This window comes from Oncorhynchus tshawytscha, linkage group LG06 (assembly GCF_018296145.1).
Source record: "Oncorhynchus tshawytscha isolate Ot180627B linkage group LG06, Otsh_v2.0, whole genome shotgun sequence".
Classification (NCBI taxonomy): domain Eukaryota; kingdom Metazoa; phylum Chordata; class Actinopteri; order Salmoniformes; family Salmonidae; genus Oncorhynchus; species Oncorhynchus tshawytscha.
Genome location: NC_056434.1, coordinates 36,673,118 through 36,687,084, shown reverse-complemented (window position 1 = coordinate 36,687,084; position 13,967 = coordinate 36,673,118). Strand labels below are relative to the sequence as shown.

General features: G+C 43.9%; 1 protein-coding gene across 2 annotated transcripts in view; it reads right to left on the bottom strand.

Moving 5' to 3' along the window:
• Positions 1-9,370, bottom strand: part of LOC112252511 (excitatory amino acid transporter 2) — a 47,303-nt gene extending 37,933 nt beyond the window's left edge. The window contains exon 1 of one of the 2 annotated variants that reach the window (XM_024423790.2): positions 9,115-9,370. The gene's annotated coding sequence lies outside the window, so the exon portion shown is untranslated. The remainder of the gene's footprint in view (positions 1-9,114) is intronic. The other variant, XM_024423791.2, reaches the window with a different exon arrangement.
• Between the last annotated feature and the right edge of the window lie 4,597 nt (positions 9,371-13,967).

Genomic DNA, 13,967 nt, shown 5'->3' with positions numbered 1-13,967 from the left:
CTCCATAAACAGATTCATTTAGCTAGCTATCTTAGTTTTTGTACGGGACATGACAGACTGACATTGAACTCTTAGTTTGGCTTTGGCCGTTATCAGCTATCCTACAAACTGTAAATAGGAAAGCATGTTGGACTGAATTCAAGGGGCAGCCTTTCAATTTGACTAAACATTACTATCATGTTCAGCTAAGGCAGACTACCGTAAAATACACTGAGTGTATAAACATTAATAAGAACACCTGCTCTTTCCATGACATAGACTGACCAGGTGAATCCAGGTGAAAGCTATGATCCCTTATTGATGACACTTGTTAAATCCACTTCAATCAGTGTAGATGAAGGAGAGGAGACAGGTTATAGAAGGTATTTTAAGCCTTGATGCAATTGCATGGATTGTGTTAGTGTGCCATTCAGAGGGTGAATGGGCAAGACAAAAGATACAAGTGCCTTTGAACGGGTATGGTAGTAGGTTCCAGACGCATCCATTTTGTGTCTGCAACGCTGCCGAGTTTTTCACGCTCAACCGTTTCCAGTGTCTATCAAGCATGGTCCACCACCCAAAGGACATCCAGCCAACTTGACACAACCGTAGTAAGCATTGGAGTCAACATAGGTCAGCATCGCTGTGGAATGCTTGTGGAGTCCATGCCTCGACAAATTGAGGCTGTTCTGAGGGCGCGGGGGGTGCACTCGGTGTACATGCCCAAGGAAAACGTGTGTATTTTTCTGTCGAAGTGAAGGAAATACACCATGTCCATGTGACAGCTGTCCACCTGTGTACTTTGCCCCTCTCCTGAGCACCAAACCAGGGAAGATAAAACCCAAATAGCTTGTTAATGCGATAGATCACGTTATCAGAATATATTTAGAGTTGTGAGCTGTAATGCCATTCATCTTTCCTAGAAACACAGTTTATAACAATCTAGCAAACACTTGAAAGCAAGCCTAAGGAAATTGATTATTCAAGACAGCCTCCAACTGCCGAGAGAAGGCGAGGAAAAGCAAACAGCAAACAGTCATGAAAACACACTCAGGACTATATTCTTTTCCCTTGCAACTGCAACTAACTACACTACACAGGGACCCAAAGGTTATTCTAAATTAGAGAAAAATGTTTTCGCTGTGACCAGCGGAGCTCTATGGGCATGCAGGCAGGCGGGTAGGCAGGCGGGTAGGCAGGCTGGTGAATGCCTGTGTGTCTGTTCTGGTGCAGTCAAACAGAAAGGAAGGAGGCTTTTGTTTGTCCTATCCATGGGAATCGGCTCTCATTCTCTCTCAGCTCACTGACGTCTGAAACCCTGGAGTTACAGGGAGGACTACAGTGGCGGAGAGAGGAAGTATCCTTTAGAAAAGGGAGTGTCATATGAAGCAGATAGGAATACAGATGTAGGATCTTAATTTGAGCCAGTTTGCTTCTGAAGGAAAATAATCCTGCAGCAACAGGAAATGTGAATTATTATGTGTATTATAATTAATGTACATTTGTGTAGGGGGTGATACATTTTTCGTAAAGGGAAAAACAAGTCTGAAATGTCAAATTTCAGAACCTTTTTAAATCTCAAATACACTACACGTTTTACATTTCCTGCATTGGAAATGTATCTTGCAACAGGGTGGACCAAATTAAGATCCTACATCTGAAGTAGCATAGAGTTCTAGAGATAAGGATAAGTAAAGTGGTAGTGAAGGAAAAAGGAAGAGAGAGTAAAAGGGAGGGAGAAAAAGGAAAAAGCAATTGATTGATGAAATTGAAGGACCAGGGGAAAGAGTGAGACAGACAGAGAAGGACATGAGAAGAGAGGGAGCGAGAGGAGCATAAACAGATGGGTAGATGAAGCAAAAAGACAGGAGACAAGAGAGTAGAGGAAAAGACAGACCGATAGACAGGGGCTAGAAAAGGGAGAGACAGAGAGTAAGGCAGGGGAGAGGAGAGGATTGGAAGAAACAGAGAAATAGATAGGGGAAAGTAGAGGAAGAGACAGCAAGATAGACAGGGGAGAGGGGTGGAAGAAACAGAGAGCTAGACAGGGGATAGTAGAGGGAGAGACGGATAGAAGAGGGTTGTGAACAGTTTGAGAAGGATCTGGATGGTACTTTGGCAGCTTCTGTATGTTCCCAGGGGGATTACTCAAGTGCTAGATGCTACAGAATGGCAGCGAGCCCACAGTGAAGCCCTATGAATGGAACCACACAAAGACACACACGCATGCACACACATGCACACACACACACACAGAAACACACACACACACACACACACACTCTCTCATCTTCGCTTTCCGTCCTTCGCTCCTCTGACCCTATTCTGCATATTTAACTGTCTCTTTTTTTATTCTTCCCTGCCCCCTGCCCTCTACACCCTCTATCTCTTTTTCTCTGTCTCTCTCGTCTCCCTTTCTTTCTCAGTAGCAGTCTCCTCCAGTGCTGGCTGGGTCTCAGAGAAGCAGCAGATAGAGGTTGACTACCCCTAGCCTGGCTGCCTGGTGACAAGTAACAGATGCCTGACGTCCAGGAGGCTGGCACTGCCCTGTGACCCCCTCATAGGCTCAGTCTCTCATCCTCTCAGCAGCACACAGTGCCCCACTGTCTATCTACCCACCACCATTACCACTACTATTACCCCTCTACCCATTTCTCTCCTCCAAAGAAAATACCTGTTAGATCACTCTCTGTGCCCTCTCTCCAAGCCTTTCTCTCACTCTCTTTCTCTCTCTCAAATGAAAAGTTCTCTCCTCCGCTGCCGGAAAATGAAAGTGTTTCACTTCCCTCAATTCTAACTGAACTCCATTCTCCAGTGAGGATTGTGTTACACTGTAAAGCATCTGGATGACAATATAGAGCAAGGTGTCAGAACAAATCATATTTCAGAACAATGAGCTGTGAGGATCATTTCTCACTCTCAAGCCCTCACACGCATTCATGCACACACACAAACACACACACACTCTAATGTGAGTAATTTTTGCCGCGCAATCAAGCCTGGCTGTTATAATAATATATGAAATACTCTTTGTGGTCTACCCCATGTGGATAACCTATTATTGATGTAAATGTTTACTAGTCTTTCTAGTACAACATCTGCACCAGCGTGAAGGCAGTTTCAATTATTTGATTTGTTTCATGTTTATTTTTTAACTCCAATCCACCATCTGGCCCTTTCCAAGTCTATCAGCCAGTAATATTGCAGTGGAATTCCTCCACCCCTACATCCACACCATCACATGGGAAGACACACTTTTTCAATTAGGGTGGAAAAGCTTTGCAAATAGTCATTGGATGCCTGCTATATTAGATATGTATGTTATTTTTACACAGATGTAGGATCCTCATTTAATCACCCTGTTGCATGAGATCTTTCTTGCAATGCAGGACATTTACACTTTTAGTGTATTTGAGGTTTAAAAAAGCTTCAGAAGTTTTTAATTTCCACTTTGAAATGTCAGATTTGATTTTCCCTGTATAAATCCTTTCAAAAACATTTCAGATAATAACTCACATTTCCTGTTGTAGAAAACTGGCTCAAATTAAGATCCTACAGCTGTACATTAGATGCACTACATGACCAAAAGTATGTGGACATCTGCTCGTCGAACATCTCATTATGGGGATTAATATAGAGTTGGTCCCCTCCCCCCTTGCTGCTATAACAGCCTCCACACTTCTGGGAAGGCTTTCCCCTAGATGTTGGAACATTTTTGCGGGGACTTGCTCCCATTCAGCCACAAGAGCATTCGGGAGGTTGGGCACTGATGTAGGGCGATTAGGCCTGGCTCACAGTCTGCGTTCCAATTCATACTAAAGGTGTTCGATGGGGAAGAGGTCAGGGCTCTGTGCAGGCCAGTCACAGATCTCGACAAACCATTTCTGTATGGACCTTACTTTGTGCACAGGGCGTTGTCATGCTGATACAGGAAGGGCCTTCCCCAAACTGTTGCCACACAGTTGGAAGCACATAATTGTCTAGAATGACATTGTATGCTGTAGCGTTAAGATTTCCCTTCACTGGAACTAAAGGGACCTAGCTCTAACCATGAAAAACAGCCCCTGACCATTATTCCTCCTCCACTAAACTTTACAGTTGGCACTATGCATTGGGGCAGGTAGTGTTATCCTGGCATCCGCCAAACCCAGATTCGTCTGTCGGACTGCCAGATGGTGAAGTGTGATTCATTACTCCAGAAAACGAGTTTCCACTGCTCCGGAGTCCAATGGCGGCGAGTTTTACACCCCTCCAGCCGACGCCTGGCATTGCGCATGGTGATCGTAGGCATGTGTTAGCCAGCTCGGCCATGGAAACCCATTTCTTGAAGCTCTTGGCAAACAGTTCTTGTGCATGCGTTGCTTCCAAAAGCAGTTTGGAACAGAGGGTTTTTACATGCTACATGCTTCAGCACTGAGCGGTCCTGTTCAGTAAACTTGTGTGTCCTACCACTTTGCGGCTGATACGTTGTTGCTTCTAGACGTTTCCGCTTCACAATAGCAGCACTTACAGTTGACCAGGGCAGCTCTAGCAGGGCAGACAAACTAACTTGTTGGAAAGGTGGCATCCTATGACAGTGTCACGTTGAAAGTCACTGAGCTCTTCAGTAAGGCCATTCCACTGACAATGTTTGTCTATAGAGATTGAATGGCTGTGTGCTTGATTTTATACACCTGTCAGCAACCGATGTGGCTGAAATAGCCGAATGCACAAATGTGTGTGTCCACATACTTTTGTATATATAGTGTATCTATCAATTAGGGCAAACAAAGCATGTACGATTGTATGTTATGTTTATTTTGAGCAGCTCCTCCCTATTCTGGCCTTGGTTAACACATCTCTACACACACACATACTGTACACACACATACGGTACATACACATACGGTACATACACCGACCTTGTACCTTGAGTGACATGTACCATAATTAAACTAACATGTCTTCGCAGATGTTTCAGATAATAGATTCTGATAAATATGGCTTTAGACATATGTAGATCAGCACCCCTCCAGGGTTTAACTTTGTGTCTAGTGTGTGTGTGTGTGTGTGTGTCTGTGCGTGACACTAGCAACCTGGCTTGGGGTCGATGTTGGTCAAGCTGTTCTACTGCACTGGAGTCCCCAATAAAGACAATACTAAACAACAAGGATATAAGACATGGATTTTGGAATTCCATCAAATCTATTTCCCATGATGACAATAATGTGAGTCTCTTCTTTAGTCATTCTCACAGAAACACATTCATGTAGATTATTGTAAATGGCTGTTGACAAACCAATCCCTGTCCAGGTACACACATGAAATGGCACATTGTGCACTTGAGCAGACAGTACATTAAGCTCTCCCCAAATGTCTGCTGTGTATTCATTCATGTAAGGCAGCAGCCAGCGAGTGCTGTAGTATAGGAGAGCAGCCTCCGGGCTCAGGACAGAACATATTAGTTGCATGGACACTTTCTACTTTACCACTCCAAATTCTCCTTCCAATTACACAAGGCCACATTTCACCAGATCCTGGCCTGAGGACATTTATCACATACATCTCCAGACACCCATAGTCCTTACAGACTGACTCCCACTGGAGGATGAAATATTCATTAATAGTCTTCTTATCAAAGCCCCTGTAGTCCTGACAGACACACCCCTTCTGCCAGTTTTGACGATCACCACCATCAATCAAGCAGCGATTGACGTTACATCTGGAAACATGTCCTCTGGTTTTGTTCAAATGACAGGCTGTGAAAATAATGTGAATGCAATCAAATGCCAAGACAGTGTGTTTCCATGGTGACGATAGTGTGTGTGTTTGTGTGTGCGTGCGTGCGTGCATAATTGACGGGAAGTGGGGGCAGGGGAGTATGGGGTGTGAAGTAATTGGTTTAAGGAAGGGGTGGTGAATATATACCACTTCCAACTTCACAAAATGTATACATTTGGCAAATTGCACAAAAGGAAAATGAACATGTTATTCCCACTAAATATTAGGGTAAACATTCATGAAGTGTATAGGTCAAGACAAAAAGTGACTTTATCTTTACATATATTGACAGGGTCAGCTACAGAATGAATAATCTAACATCATCAGTGAAATAACAAGGCACATGCCTTAACTTATAAAATATATAAAAATAACCAAACAAGAGGACATGTAGAAGGAAGAATGCAAATTACACTCTATCTACAAAAGTATGTGGACACCTCTTCAAATTTGTGGATTCGGATATTTCAGCCACACCCATTGCTGACAGGTGTATAAAATCGAGCACACAGCCATGCAATCTCCATAGACAAACATTGACAGTAGAAGAGCTCAGTAACTTTCAACGTGGCACTGTCATTTGATGTCACCTTTCCAACAAGTCAGTTCATCAAATTTCTGCCCCGGTCAACTCTAAGTGCTGTTATTGTCAAGTGGAAAAATCTAGGAGCAACAACCACTCAGCTGCGAAGTGGTAGGCCACACACGCTCACAGAACGGGTCTGCCGAGTGCTAAAGCGTGTAGTGTGTAAAAATGATCTGTCCTCGGTTGCAATACTCACTACTGAGTTTCAAACTGCCTCTGGAAGCAACTTCAGCACAATAACTGTTTGTTTAACCTTTATTTAACTAGGCAAGTCAGTTAAGAACAGATTCTTATTTACAATGATGGCCTACCCCAGCCAAACCCTAACGACACTGGGCCAATTGTGCACCACCCTATGGGTCTCCCAATTACAGCCAGTTGTGATACAGCCTGGAATTGAACCAGGGTCTGTAATGACACCTCTAGCACTGAAATGCAGTGCCTTAGACAGCCGCTCCACTCGGGAGCCCCTAAAACTACAGCTGCATACAAGCCTAAGATCCCTGTGCGCAATGCCAAGCATCGGCTGGAGTGGTGGAAAGCTACATTATACAATGACATACTAGACGATTCTGTGCTTCCAACTTTGTGGCAAAAGTTTGGGAAAGGCCCTGTCCTGTTTCAGCATGAGACTGCCCCTGTGCACAAAGTAAGGTCCATACAGAAAAGGTTTGGAAGAACTTGACTGGCCTGCACAGAGCCCTGACCTCAACCCCATCAAACACATTTGGTCTGAATTGGAACGCCGACCGTGAGCCAGTCCTAATTGCCCAAAATCAGTGCCCGGCCTCACTAATGCTCTTGTGGCTGAATGGGAGCAAGTCCCCTCAGCAATGTTCCAACATCAAGTGGAAAGCCTTCCCAGAAGAGTGGAGGCTGTTATAGCAGCAAAGGGGGAACCAACTCCATATTAATGCCCATAATTTTGGAATGAGATGTTCGATGAGCAGGTGTCCATATACTTTTGATCATGTACTGTAGTTGATATATATTTTTGCTTGATTAAGTATGGTAAGTACTGATAAGGGTCCTTATCGAAAGTAGATTATCAGTTAAATACAGACCGTGAATTTAGATATCTGGAGAATATCTCCAAAACAAATATTTTAAACTCTCCTAGAGGAAGTTGACAATTGTGAAAACAGTGAACATTTAAATCAAATTATGGTTTGATGAGCATTCATCTGTCTAAAATAAAAACAGACCTGGGACTAGAAAAATGACTTCATCGCTCACAACAAACCACTTTTGATAACACGACACCACAAGATAACTATGTTACTGAACACGTTTCTTTTTACGATTTACGCAACGGATACGGATGGCTGTGTTGTAAACTATTGATAAGATACTGAATGAACAATAAAAGATCTAACATCTAAAACAACAATGATCTCTCTTCATCGTAGTCCTCTCTGGCTTGCGTTGAGAAGACCTGGCAGGATACCTAGAGTCACGCGTGTGGGAATGCCTTGCGGCAAAGCAGATATGATGCAGCTCGCGAAAGATGTGCGCTTTGGCACACAGGCACGGAGCCGTTTGGTAGAGAAATTATATTAACGGGATTAGAAACCCAGATGCAAGATATATCGGTATGTAATTACCACACATTGTCTGTTTGCAAACATTGCCTCCTCAGTAGTAGACTAGATACGTGTTTTATGACAGACGTACACCTTGAATCGCACCCTTAGGGTAACGTGGGGTAACCAGCTCCCCGTAAAACCAATGTCCAGTTACTGACACAAGCAAAGTTTGGTAAAAATGTGGTATGTGGATGATGGTCATGCATAGGCAAACAAACTATGAAGGGAAATAAGTGGCTAAAGTTTTTGTTCTAATGTTGTTTTTGGAAAAGGGGTGTGTTTCCCAAGTACCGGGGTAATGATTTGGACAATGCTAATTTAAGTACTATTGACTTGCACTCACCTTAAATTTGTACTGCTTTATTAAAAATGTAATTCAATGTTTATCGCTAAACAAGTGGGTTCTTTATCTTTAGGCTCCCCTAATGGTATATACTGTATATATATAACATTTATAGATCTAATTTAATTAGATTATACATATAACATTTTCCTTAGAATTGTTTTGTTAGTGACTTAAATGTTGATGAGACAGAACATTTTTAGTTGTGCAAGAGCAGTGGCTGCAGGGAAAGTGTTCAAATGTAGTTTTGTGGCATAATGTGGTTTTTGTGACAATTACAGGTGTGGGGCGAGCTTTGTTACCCTACTGTTCCTTTTACTAGTTGCAGGTCAACAATTTATGATATAAAACAATATGAAGACAATGTAGCAATTGTGAAGTGTTTTTTGGAGTCTATAGGGAGTGCAGATTGCCGTGCTGCCTAAAATTGTGTCCACGTGCACCTGTTTTGCCCATGCCGGTAATGTGAAGCGCAGCCTATTGTTTTCAGGAGGAGCGAGCTCCAACACTTTGATCCTAACCATGCTCTTATAATTGCAGTATATGAACATTTTGACCTTTTGATAGCTAACCACATTGCAACTTTACTTTAAGTTGGTGTAAAGAAGCATGGATAATAATATTAATAATGATGATAGTGACAATAATTGTAAAAATGATAACAATTAGAATTAGAATAATTAGGTTGCCTATAGAATTAATTACCGTGTTCTGATCATCATGATTATAATTTGTCATGTAATATTAGGCCTACTGCAATAATTATTCTTATTTTTATTATTATTATCCTACCCTCTTTTGCCAAAAGCATATGTCCTGTAAACATGTAATGTGCATACATAATAATAATTGCCTCTCACCTTTGTATTCAATCTTAGAGTTATTGGAAAATAAGTTTCAGTCTCTCTTCTTCTCCCTTCTCCGAGTCTTGTGCATCCGCTTCAGAGATGTTCGACTGCTGAAATGCAAGCCTTCAGTGCGTCCAGGGCATGAGCGAGAGCAGCACCAGAAATCAAACAGACAGATTTCTATCACAGTAATCCGTGGAGCTCTGTGCTCAACAATCCCACTGAATGAGCTCTGCCTTACTTTGCTCCTTTTGCTCCTTTGCGCTTTCACTTCCCCCACCTCCCCTCCTCCTGTTCACCCCTTTTCTTCTCTGAATGCCGATCCTCGTTGGTTGACGGTACAATCTTGATGCCCCCACCCATCTTTATTAATGTTTAAAACACTTTTACCTTCTTGAAACACATGCTTTTGCTCCTCTGTGTCTGTGTGTATCTCTGTGTGTGTGTGTGCGTGTGTGTTTGTTCTAGGGGTGTCAGTATGAGGTCAGGTGTAGCGTTGTCAGGTTAACAACAAGTTCACTATTCTCTATTGCAAGCACTAATGGCTATATTGGGGGTATGGAATGAACTGGCAGTTGCACTCTAAAAAATGCTGGGTTGTTTGGTTGACTCAACTACTGAGTTGCAGGCGTTGGGTTACTTAGTTAATTTGTTTTCTTTAGAAACAGCTGGGTTATTGATGCTGGGTTATTGGTGCTGGGTTATTGGTGCTGGGTTATTGAGATATGACCCAGACGTTCAGATCAGAAGACTGGAGGTGTAGTTTAGTAGGGGCGTGGCTTTCAGATAGTTATTTTTGGCCACCCATGAGATTAAATGTCATTCCTGTTTATTTACATTTTTGTACCTTCAATGATGATTACAGAAGTATATGAGTTTCCTAATACCCTGTGTAAATCCCATTGTTGGGATACAATAAGTTGGTATACCTTATTAGGCAATAAGGCAGTGTACATTATTATAATATGTATTTGGGGGTGGTAGGTAGCTTGGTGTTTGAAATCTGCCCTTCTTCTCTTGAGCAAGGCAGTTAACCCCCAACAACAACTGTTCACCGGGCGCAGATGACATTGATTAAGGCAGCCTGATGACTCGTGTTAGCTTACCTTGTTACTGCCTGAAAGCTTTAGCTCAGTGGATTCACTGTGTCACATTTGTCATTATCATAGCCATATAGTATGGCTAGTAACCGAAAGGTTGCAAGATGAAATCCCTGAGCTGACAAGGTAAAAATCTGCCGTTCTGCCCCTGAACAAGGCAGTTAACCCACTGATCCTAGGCCGTCTTTGAAAGTAAGAATTTATTTCGTAACTGACAAAATAAATAAATAAATAGTACGACAGTTTGGTGGTTCCTCACACAGACATACAGTACTGATTCCTGACAGGTGGATTTCATTGGTACTTTACCATGTGGATTCAATTACAGTAGTAGCACAACAACATCCACATGGTCTATTGCGACATTGTTCTGGCACATCCTCCGTCTCTGACCCATGACCATAGAGGAAAACATAAGTGCAGGAACCACAACATATTTACCAGACACACACAATGTGGCCTCATGTAGATTATGTGATAACTCATAGGTCCTACAAAGACTCTGGGGAGACAGTGATGTTTGGTGGTAATGAATATGGACAGAAAGAAGGAAAGGGTTGATGACAGTGGGATAGGCACAGACATGTTGAGTGCAGAAGAAACTTTATCAAAGTCGTTTTAGCTATGTGGAGTATGATGAAGGAAACATGATCAATTGATGTGAGAGTGAGTGCTAGGGGCCCAATGGGGTGTTTGATCGCCCCTAGGTTATAGGTTGGCAGGTAGCCTAGAGGTTAGAGCGTTGGGCCAGTAACCGAAAGGTCGTAGCTGGCAGAAAATAGTAAAAATAAAGAAAAACCCTTGAATAACTAGTTGTGTCCAAACTTTTGACTGGTACTGTATGTTTGGTGCCATTCCATTCGCGCCGTTCCAACATTATTACAAGCCATCCTCCCCCCAGCAGCCTCCTGTGGCCTACTGATTATTTCTCACTATCTACTTGTGAGCTACTCATTGACAGCCTGCCAGCTACGGAGCATGCAGTTTTCTGCTAAGGTGCATCCTTTGGTAGGCTGTAGTCTGCACTACAGCAAAGGGTAATCAGACCCGTGCTTATCATAGTTCTTAAAGACAAAAGACAATTTTCTTTTGCAGGTGCCATTTACATTTTAAACACCAGTGGTACAACTAGTGCATTCTGACTGCAAGGAACAATAACAGCAGCGCGCAGGAGCAAAGCAAAACCATTCATCTTGATGCAATCTGTTAATTATTATATCATCAATAAAATGGACATATATATTTTAATACAGACTAGCTCAAAACATTACTAGCCATTGAAAATGACAGATGACCCAACAGATCATGATCATTTTCTGGTAAAAAGTGGGGGGTGCAAAAACATATGTTTGCTCCCTTATTTTGAAAGGGGGGATGCAGCTGCTCCGTTTTCTCATTGCTCAGGTGCCTATGGACTAAAGGACATGTGCTAAATACAAAATGGACAGCAGCCAAAATTGCAAACTACAGCGTACCATAAACACCCTTGTGCTATAAGAAGTTTTATGGTCTAACAGTCTACACATGGCTTCAATGGTGCACCTGGAAATACAGTTAGAATATATTATCCTTGCCTAGCATGAAAAGACAGTTATCATAATTAGGTGTGTATTAATTGGACATGAGAGTTTTGCATATCCCACTCTCCCTGAGATACCCTTGGAGAATGGGGTCACATTAAGGATCTGCCATTATCAACCACAACCCAGGAGCAATTAGGGTTAACAGCCTTGCTCAAGGGCACATTGACAGATTTTTTTTCTGACAGAGCTTGAGAGGATCTGCAGAGAACAATGGGAGAAACTCCCCAAATACAGGTGTGCCAAGCTTGTAGCGTCATACCCAAGAAGAGTCAAGGCTGAAATCACTGCAAAAGATGCTTCAACAAAGTACTGAGTAAAGGGTCTGAATACTTATGTAAATGTGATATCAGTTTTATTTTTATGTACATTTTTAAAAATGTTTAAAAAAAAATGTTTTTGTTTTGTCATTATGGGGTATTGTGTGTAGATTGATGAAAAAAACGATTTAATCATTCGTTATAAGGATCGGACCAAGGGGCAGCGTTGTATGCGTTAATTCTTATTTATTTAAAGAATGAACACTGAACAAACTAACAAAATAACAAAACGAACTGTGAAGCTATACATAGACAAGATCCCACAAAAACCAAAGGGAAATGGCTACCTAAATATGATCCCCAATTAGAGACAACAATAAACAGCTGCCTCTGATTGGCAACCATATCAGGCCGCCATAGACATACAAATCACCTAGACCTACAAAAACCTAACCAGGTCAGGGCTTGACAGTACCCCCCCCCCAAAGGTGCGGACTTCCGGCCACAAACCTGAACCTATAAGGGAGGGTTCGGTTGGGCATCTACCCTCAGTGGCAGCTCCAGTTCTGGACGCAGCCCCCCCTCTTTACGCTGATCACTCCGCCTTTGTAGAACCGGACCATCCCTGGAGGCTATGGACTGGGAACCTTCGCTGGAGACTCAGAATGGGGACCGTCGCTGGAGATCCCGGACTGAGGACCGTCGCTGGAGGTTCCGGACTGTGGACCGTTGTTGGAGGTTCCGGACTGGGAACTGTCGCCGGAAGCTCTGGATTGTGGAGGCGCACTGGATGCCTTATGCGTGGGACCGGTACCAGTGGTACCGGGCTGATGACACGCACCTCAGGGTGAGTGCGGGGAGGAGGCACAGGACGTACTGGACTGCAGAGACGCACTGGAGGTCTGATGCGTGGTGCCAGCACTGGTGGTACCGGGCTGATGACACGCACCTCAGGGTGAGTGCGGGGAGGAGGCACAGGATGTACTGGACTGCAGAGACGCACTGGAGGTCTGATGCGTGGTGCCGGCACTGGTGGTACCGGGCTGATGACACGCACCTCAGGGCGAGTGTGAGGAACAGGAATAGGACATACTGGCCTGTGGAGGCGCACTAGAGGCCTGATGCGTAGGACCGGTACTGGTGGTGCCGAGCTGATGACACGCACCTCAGGGTGAGTGCGGAGAGGAGGCACAGGATGTACTGGACTGTGGAGACGCACTGGAGGTCTGGAGCGTAGAGCTGGCACAACCCGTCCTGGCTGGATGTTTATTTTCGCCCTGCAAATGCGGGGCGCTGGCACAGGACGCACTGGGCTGTGCAGACGCACCGGAGACACAGTGCATAGAACCGGCGTAGGATATCCTGGTCCAAGGAGGTGTACTGGAGACCAGGAGCCCATCCTTCCTGGCTGGATGCCCATTCTAGCCCGGCCAATGCGGGAAGCTGGAATAGAGCGCACCGGGCTATGAATGCGCACTGGAGACACCGTGCGCATCACTGCATAACCTCTCAATGCTAGCACTTCTCTCCAGAATCTTGCATCGAGCTCCTCACTCGACTCCCTGACTGGCTCTGGTTCAGCCCTCAGCTCCGTCGACCACTCCGTGTGCCGCCCCCCAAAACTTTTTGGGGGCTGAATCTCGTGCTTGTCTCGTTGGTACAACTCCTCGTAATATCGCTGTTCTGCTTTCGCTGCCTCTATCTCCTCCTTAGGACGGGGATACTCCCCAGCCTGCGTCCAGGGTCCTGCTCCATCCAGAATCTCCTCCCAGGTCCATTCCTCCTGAACACGCTGCTTGGGCCTTTGTTGGTGGGATCTTCTGTCACATTCGTTATAAGGATCGGACCAAGGCGCAGCCTTGTATGTGTACATTCTTATTTATTTAAAGAATGAACACTGAACAAACAAAATAACAAAACGAAAC